This window comes from Echinops telfairi, unplaced genomic scaffold (genome assembly GCF_000313985.2).
Source record: "Echinops telfairi isolate 266 unplaced genomic scaffold, ASM31398v2 ScPeMD7_7424;HRSCAF=8462, whole genome shotgun sequence".
NCBI classification, from domain to species: domain Eukaryota; kingdom Metazoa; phylum Chordata; class Mammalia; order Afrosoricida; family Tenrecidae; genus Echinops; species Echinops telfairi.
In genome coordinates this window covers 24,698,503-24,708,151 of record NW_022111324.1, presented here as the reverse complement: position 1 = coordinate 24,708,151, position 9,649 = coordinate 24,698,503, and positions in this window count along the sequence as shown.

Here is a 9,649-nt window from a genome sequence, read left to right as displayed (position 1 = left end):
AATGGGCTTTGGGTCTCCACTCTGCACTCCCCCCCTCATTCACTATGATAAGATTTTTTGATCTGATGATGCCTGGTACCTGATCCCTTCAACATCATGTGATCTCACAGGCTGATGTGGTGAAGCATCCTTTTTTCATCCTTGCTTCTAAGGAACATTCTGGCTGTACTTCTTCCAGTACATGTTGGTTTGTCTTTTTGGTAGTTCTTTTGGGAATATTCTTCCCCAGCACCATAATTCAAATGCACACGCACTTGATGGGCTAAAATTGGAAACGTGGGTAATGCGAAGGTTGGCGGTGACTATGGGGACTGGTCTGCACTTTATGCTCTCAGTTAGACACAGACTAAGATGAAGAAGCAGCCTCAAAATCTTCATTTGTAATCAATTCAGTTTCTTCTAGACATCCTGGTTATTAGACTCAGTGGGTGATTTGTTAGGTTGCTAACTGCAAGGACAGCAGTTCAAACTCACCCGCAGGTTCGAGAAGAAAGATCAGGTTGTTTGCTCCTGTAAAAATTCAGTCTCAGAAATCCTTTGGGGCAGTTCTAATCTGTTGAATAGGGGGCTGCTGTGCCAGAAGTTGACCAACAGCCCTGGGTTTGACTTTGGGCTTTTGTTTTTTGGTAAGTGGTGGAGTAGGAATTGAATTTGCACCCCTAGATCTGAAACTATACTCATCACCATAAGCAACCCTACATTTCGTGAACTATTTTATACTGTTTATCATTTTGGATCATACTGAGACTACTTCTCTACATTAGTAATTTTGGAGTGTGGATCTAAAGGCTTGCACTGTTCAAACTTGTTGTCAAAGTGAACATACAGTTCTGAGAATCTCGATGGGAAATACAGTCTGGTCACTTACTTCAAGATCCAAATTCTGGCTCTGCCACAGACTATATGTAACTTTACTCTAGTTTTTCAATTTCTCTTTGACATAAAAAGGGAAAGATGCTAGATTGTAACACTTCTAAGACTTCAGAATTGTTTTGTATCTCTGGAATTAGATGGCACTGATGCTTTGTCAGTGTTGTTTCCTTTCTTAGCAGTATATAAAACAGTAATTTCTTACAATCGATAACATCTCGTATTTGATTAAATATCAGCAGTGTACCATAAAGAAATTGCTGTGTACCCTTGAGTCGATCCCATCCAGCAGCTCTTGGTGACAGAGTAGAACTGTCCCACAGCTTTCCCTAGGCTGTAACATTGACCAGAACAAATCGCCAGGTGGGTTTGAACTACAGACCTTTTGGTGGTCATGTACCTAACCATTATGCAACCAGCATTCTTTATAAAGCAATAAGTCAGAACTGACTTGATGGCAGTGAGTTTGGTTTTTCAGTTCTGTAGCAAATAAATATTTTGCACCATCACCTATGTAACATTAGTCTTTACATCTTGCACATAAAACCAAAGCCACTGCTGTGGACTCTATTCTAACTCATAGTGATCCATAAACCCAAACCAAACTCACTGCCATTGAGTTGGTGCTGACTCAGTGAAGCCCTGTAGGACAAGGTAGAACTGCCCCTGTGGATGTCTGAGCGTGTAGCCCTAGCGGAATAGAAAACCCCATCTCTCTCCCGTGGTGACTGCAGTTCAGAATTAAACTGCTCCATAGGGGTTCGGAGACTGTCAATCTTGACAGGAGCGGGTCATTGCACGCTTCTCTTGAGGAGCAGCTGCGGGGCTCGCATGGCTGGCCTTTGCTTTAATAGTCAGCCCTTCCCTTGCATACACATGCTGTTAATTATGCCTTCACACACGTTCAGTATTGAATAGTGATACTTTAAAAGGTGATAGCAGAGCGTGTCTACGCATACCCAGACAAGCCTCTGCTTTCTCCCCCAGGAAAACGGTATATATATTCTTGGGGCACTGAATTTGTTGAAGAACCTGGAAAGCCCAGTATTTTTTGATATTCCATCAAGACACACAGATTTGAAGTGAAAGTAATTTTTTATTTCTTAATTGCTTTGTTTTTGAGAATATACATGGCAAAACATACACCATTTCGACAATTTCTACATGTACGAGTTAGTGATGTTGATTGCATTTTTGAGTTGTACACCGTCCTCATCCTCCTTGTTCTTTCCCCATTACAGTAACCCCGCCAGGGCCCCAGGTTCCCATCTGATCCTTCAAGTTGCTGCTGTCCCCTCGATCCCTGTGGGCAATTCTTAAAACAGCACAATGCTCGAGGCAGACACTCTGTACTAGTTAACCTAAAATATTGTTGCATTTGAAGAGTTCAGAGGATATTTTTGGCTTAAAAATTGTAGGGTTTACCAGCCTTCAGAACCAAATGGGTCCAAGGGATCGTTGTGTAATGTAGGGGTAAAATTAAAGAAACACCAGACAAGATAAAGCATGCAAGTGCTCACCTCTGGGACCATCATGACTTCAGGAGCCAGATCTGTGCAGAGAGAGCGAACATATTTCCAACCAAGGCTTATATACACTGTAGAGGTATGCCAGTCCCCCTAATTACAGGTAACCACATGGGTAACAGGAAGGGGTTTTACGATAGGTATACAGTGACAGGAAGGCATACACATAACAAGATGGGTAGGCTCTGGAGTTAGGATGACAGCCTAACCTTGGTGGTCCCTGAGTTGGCTTGACCTTGGGTGACTTTGGGTTCTCCTTCAGGGCAACAATCCATTATCCTTATCAGAAGGGAGTGGGGTCTACTTATGGTGGGACAGACTACAGGGTCTGATTGCTCTAAATGACTAATAACCTTCAGGCAGATAACCTTTAAGCAGTTGACCTCCAAGTGTATAGTCAATGTTTGCAAACAGCACTTAGGTTTGGCATATATTATGGGGGGATGACCTGGGAAATAACTTTTCTGTTTCCCACAAAAAGTTTAAAGACTATCTTAGGCAATAATTCTAGGGCCTCATCCTGCCTCTGGCACCAAAAAGTGGATTCCATGAAAATTTAAAAATTATGTCCTAAATACATATATGTGCATATATATGTATGTTTGTGTGTGTGTGTGTGTGTGTGTATATATCCTGGGGGATGGAGTGAGTAAAGGGGAGTTGATATCATGGAGTTTAAGAAGAATGTTTGGAAACTGAATGTGGTAGCAATTGTACAATACTGCTTGATGGGATTAAACTATGGAATGATATCTGTATGGGCTCCCAATATCCCAATAAAATGGTTTTTGGAAAAAAACTATATCCTATAGCTACCACCTCCCCCTGCCCCATCCCTGGCTTTGACCATAATACTTCCAAAGAGTAATGTCCAATCAGAAGAGTGGCTTCCCAGGGAAAATGCTGGGCCAGCTCAATTCAAGACAGAGAGGTCTGTGTGGAACATTACAGAGACTGTTTTTTTGTTTTTTCCCAAAAAGCTAATCTTGTTAGATATTTCTTAAAGGACACAGGATGATTTTGGGGCATATTAAGAAGTTCTAAGACAGTGGGAAATTCCAGTGGTGAGAAAAAAGTCCAAGAAAGTTGCACCAAGAATTTCCCCACCACAGTAATGTATCCGCTCATTCTTCAGTGGTATTAAGGACTGTCCAATGATAATATCAGTGGGAAACTTTACTTCATCCTCCCTACAGCCCCGCTCTGGCCCTCCACACTTCTTTTTGTTCCCCAAACTCAAAGAAGGTTGAAAACGGAACATGACTTGAATCCCTGAAGGATGTCCAAACTGCTGTCTTGATGTGGGGTAGAGTGCAGGATTCTTTGGGGGAAGGTTTGGGGAGATGGAAACATTATCCTCAGATGTGTGTAGACTTAGATGGAGGCAATGTTGAGAAACAACGGCTTTACATTTTGATACTTCTGGTTCATAAGGTTTCTGTGGCTTTGTAGCACTGGTTTTTGGACTGGCCTTTGTCTATTTCTAACAACAACAACAAAAAAACAGTTGTCAAGGCTGCTTATGTGTAACCAAACACCTCTTCACATTTGGCTCTTTGTTTGGAGGTGTAGGGGTATGGACATCCTAGTTAGTTGACTGTGTTAGTCTGGGTACTTTAGAGAAACAAATCCACAGAAACTCATGTATAAGAGAGAGTTTATATAAAGGTTAAGTGTGCATCAAGAAAACATCCAAACCCAGTGGTTCCCAAGCCCACACATCCAACATAAACCCTTATGTCCAACACCAATCCATAAAGTCTTCCTCCATCTCACAAAACAGACGCAATGATGCCCACTGCAGTAGGAAAGCTGAATCAGTGAATGTGTAAGCATCTCAGCACTGGCAGGGGTCTCCACATAGGTGCTCCAGCACCCAGGGCTGCATCGGGGTAGGTCCATGGGGATGTCCTGCAGGAAGTCAGCCTTGCAAGCTGAAGCAGGGAACTGCTAAGGCAGCTGCACCCTGGTGCGACCATCACAAAGCAAGAGATCTGAGAACTAAAAAGGCGAGGCTCACTGAGCCATTTATCCCTCCGCCCTTCAAATAACCCCAAATGTGTTTATTGGCCAGGTTGGCACAATAAACTAACTACCTCAGTTGACCAAATATTATATTTAATGCAAATGCTTCTTGAATGGAGTTGTGGGCCCTGGTATTAGTGCGTTGTCTGAGTCCAAGTTCTCTAGAGAAATAGCAACAGTGAAATGCATACACCCACACACAAGGGGACTTTAAAACATTTGTGGAAAAATGAAATGAAAAGATAAACTTTTGGAAGCATATGTGAGTGCTTCACACAATTTAGCATATAGAGATCTATCTTGAAGAACTGGCTCACAAGATTGTGGTGCCCTAGGGGTGACAGGATGGGGGACTTCAGCAGGCTTGTGCCCCCATAATGAGGGGAATTCTAAGTTATTTACTTATGGTCTGAAGACATAAAACTCCTTTTGGAAAATCCACCCCCCTACCCTCCACCCCACATTTTGCTCAATAGATTTCAGCTCAATCGATTGACCCACCCACATTATGGAAGCTGTGGTAAAGTGAAATTTCTTTAAAAAAAAAAATCTTAATATAGCTCTTCTGTGGCAGTTACATAATCTCCCATCAACTTGCAAAAGGGTGGAGTCTAGCCTGTCAATCAGGTGGCAGCTTGGTGATCTCATTTAGTGGCTTGAAGGAGATAAATAGCTGACTGGAGGCCAGATCCACACTGACACTCTGTTTGTCTTCCTGTTGACAAGCCACATGGAGGAGACCCCTGAAGAAACCAGAGCCCAGGAGCTGGAGGAGCTACATGGAGACCCACACCAGCACTGAGATGCTTCCACCACCACTTGATCCTTAAGACTTTCCACCCACTGGTGTGTGGTCTTCCTGCATTCGGTGTCATTGCATGACTGTTTGAGTCTAAAGAGGAATTTATGAACTGTTATCGACATATGGGATAATATTGGACTTATGGACTTGATCTGGACTGGGCTGGGATGTTGTCTCAATATTTAATTGCTCTTTGATATACAGCTCTCTCTTATACACATATGTGTCTCCCTGGATTTGTTTCTCTAGTCCATCCTGAGTAACACATCTACCCTGTCCAATGATTGGGTGGGATTATGCAACCAGTGCTTAATGCATTCAGTGTAACATGAACAGAGGGGATTGGTCCACTTTCATTACCACATGGCTGTGAGGGTGAGCCATCTTCGAGGCCGGAGCAGAGAGAGAAACCCCAGGACCACTTTTTGCAGGGGGTAATTAGGGCGTTACCTATGGTCAACTGACTTAATCACAGGTAAATAAATATTCTGGTATCACAGTGGAATAAGCATTTGACTGATGACTAAAAGGTTGGCAATTGGAACTCCTTGTGGGAGAAAAATAAGGCGATCTGAGTGTGTAAAGGGGTACAGTCTGAGAAACTCAGGGGCACTGCCACTCTGCCCTGTAGGGTTGCTATGAGGCAGAATGGACGTGATGGCAGCGGGTTTGGGGGGAACTACTTCACAATAGCATATAGATAGGGGTTTAACTAAATACTGTATATACTCGAGTTTAAGCCGACCTGAATATCAGCCAAGGCACCTCATTTTACCACAAAAACTGCATTAAAAATGTTCTGAAAAACTCGGCTTATACATGAGTGTACACGGTAACTGGGCACCACAACCTAACTATGTTGACCCACAAGCTTTCTCCATGTAGAAGAAATTCTATTTTCTTCCCCAACTCCAGCCAGACCCAGTGTTTGTACAGTGTGTGGACACAGTTACCAAGTGCTGGACCCATGGGGATTCATGAGAGCAGGTTATTCTGGTTTCTACTCATTGACCTTGAAATCCTGCTTCCTTGATGAATAAGACTGTCGGGGAAAAACAATAGGTGAGTAAAGACATAACTAGGCAAATTCAAAGAAAACTGAAGTGGGGAGAGGGGTTACAATAATGATACTAGAAAATCTTAAACACAACTATAAAACCATTAATGAGAGCGTCATTTTATAACGGTAAAAGGTAAAAGCCACAGGGCTTAATGATTGTGTTAGGCTGAGTTTTCTAGAGAAACCAAACCAGTGACACTGGTATCTATTGAAGAAAGAACTTAATATTAAGACAGAATTTGATATCAAGAAAGTGGCCCGGCCCAGTCCAACTCAAGTCCATTGGTCCGGTGCTAGCTGCAGGCCTGGGACAGACTCATGCAGCCACCGTGGAAGAAGCAGAAGCAGGAAGCTGGAAGCTCACAGGCTAGTGCTTGGGGAGTCACATGGATCTAAGGCCAGTGGGAACATGGTGGGGTTCCACAGATCCCAGGGTCAGCTGGCTGCCTGGGCCACCAACCTCACAGCCGGATGCACTAGCCAGGCAAGCAGGAAGTTCAAGAGGGTTGAAAGAGAATAGTTCTCCTCTCCTCAGAGTCTCACATATAGAAAAGGCCGCACTCCCAAGGAGACATCATTAGGTTGTGTCCTAATTGAGAGATTGGACTCCACCCCTACCTTCACACAGGTGCATCAAGTTGACATAAAATCTAACCATTGTAGTGATCATCAATCTTAAAGCAATAAATAACAAAACAAATATCTGTACAAACAAAACCCAGTTACTTAGAACAGTGGTTCTCAACCTTCCTAATGCCGCGACCCTTTAATACAGTTCCTCATGTTGTGGTGACTCCCCACCCATAAAATTATTTTCGTTGCTATTTCATAACTGTAATTTTGCTACTGTTATGAATCAGGTGAACCCTGTGAAAGGGTCATTTGACCCTCAAAGGGATCATGACCCACAGGTTGAGAACTGCTGACTTAGAACACCACACAGTGAGCTATGGCAGAGGCAATAGGAATGATTGCGTTAGGCATCTGTAAGTCAGGGGTGCTGAACCTGATAACCAACCAGATGCCTGAGTGTAGATTCCAGCCCATGGTGACCCCATGTGTTGTGATAGTAGAACTGTACTCTTCAGGGTTTTCAGTGCTCATTGCCAGACCTTTCTTCCGTGGCCTCTCTTGGTGACCTTGAACTTTTAGCCTTTAATCAGCAACTGAGCACATTGCCCATCAGTACCTCCAGGGACTTCACTTGGTCTGACAGAGGTGTGCAAAGACAGAGTGGAGAGCTAGGAATCAGGCCAAGGTAGATGATGAGTGAAACATTGAGAATGCTTTCGGCTGCTGGTTATTAAAAGCCCAACCATAGGAAAACATATTACCTAATAAATTCAGTCTTGAAGTAGGGGACCCCAGGGCTGGTTAATTCAACAACTCAGTGACATCATGGTCCTCAGTTCCGCCTGCCTTTCACTCTGCCATCCTATCTGTGTGGGCTGTATCCTGAGACTGGATTCCTCATGACTGCCAAAGGGCTGCAGCCGGTCCAGGCTCAACAATGCCCTCCTCAGAGGGCCTCAATTAGCCTCTCACATCTAATTGTCCTGAACTGTATCACATGGCCACCTGTTAGTCAATCACCAACAAGGGACTTGGGATGTCCATAAATGCCTTCAGTAAACTGGGATTTACTCCTTAGTAGGGCATAGGGTTGCTTTCCCTGAAGTGTGGGCGCCTGTACGCGATAGGGGCTCCTATTAGAAAGCAGCAGGGAACAAATCAAGACAATTCATCAATTCCAGAAGTGCAATTCATATGTTATTTCCCTTGTAAGTGTTGGAGTAAACCAGCCTCTAACATCCATGGGGTCCATAGGAGCAACTGTACAGTTATGATATATAAAGATTGTAGTAAAGCCATAGAGAATAAGAGATAGGAGAGTGAAATAAAGTAGTCAGACACATTTCATGGTAGCATGCTCACCTCTGGGACAGCCAGGATCTCAGCAGCCAGGTCCAAGCAGAGAGCGGGAGGACAGGGAGGGAGGAGAGAGCGTCTCCTCTTGATTTCTGACCAATGCCTATATATTTAGGGGCGTGATTACAGGTAACCACACACGTCACTGGAAAGGGCTGTACAATAGGCATAGGCATCACAGGAAGGCGTTGAGCTAGGGGTGTATACATAATAGGAATGGGAGGGGCTAGGAGTACACATGTGACAAGATGGGCAGACCCTAGACTCAAGATGGCAGCTTAACCTTGGTCATCCTTGAGTGGGCTCGACCTTGTCCCTGGGCTCTTCTTCAAGGAAACAATACACTACCTTTATCAGAAGGGAGTGGGCCCTACTTAGGGTGGGACAGACTATACAGTCTTATTGCTCTAGGTGGCTGATAACCCTTAGGGAGATTAACCTCTAAACAGCTTGCATTGACCTCCAAGTGTACAGTCATTTACCATGTGTAGTGTGTTAGTCTGGGTAGACTAGAGAAACAAAATTCATATTTTATAAGAGTTTCCAACCCAGTCCAGTCCAAGCCCATAAGTCCGACATTATCCCATATGTCCGACATTGATCTACAAAGTTCTCAAACTCACAAAACACACAATGACACTGACTGCAGGAGGAAAGCCAAATCAGTGAACGTGTAAGCATCTCAGCGCTGGCAGGGCTCTCCACACGGCTGCCCCAGCACCCAGGGCTGTATCAGGGTAGGTCCATGTGGCTTCTCCCCAGGGATGTCTCGAAGGAAATGAGCCTTGCCAGCTGAGGCAGGGCACTGGCTAAGGCAGCTGCACCCTGGTCTGACTATCAGAGGGCAAGACTATCAGAAAACAAGAAAGGCGAGGGGAAAAATGATCAAACATAAATACAAAGGTGGCCATATCCATTTTCTGGTTTTGAAATGCTGTTTTTTTTTTTAATTGGGCGCTCTTACAGATCTTATAACAATCCATACATGCATCCATTGTGTCAGTCACATTTGTATATATGTTGCCATCATCATTTTCAAAATATTTTCTGTTTGAGCCCTTGGTATCAGCTTTTTTTTCCCTTCCCGCTCCCTCCCTCATGAACCCTTGATAATTTATAAAGTTTTTTTTCATGTTACACCGACTGCTGTCTCCCTTCACCCACTTTTCTGTTGTTCATCCCCCTTGGGGGTGGGGGTGGGAGTGCTATACATCAATCATTGTGATCTGTTCCCCCTTTCTTCCCCCACCTTCCCCCTACCCTCCTGGTATCGCTACTTTCATTATTGGTCCTGAGGGGTTTATCTGTCCTGGATTCAAACTCTTATATGTGCCAGTGTTCACGCTCTGGTCCAGCCAGATTGGTAAGGTATAATTGGGGTCATGATAGTCAGAGGGAGGGGGGGTAGGAAGCATTAAAGAACAAGAGGAAAGTTGT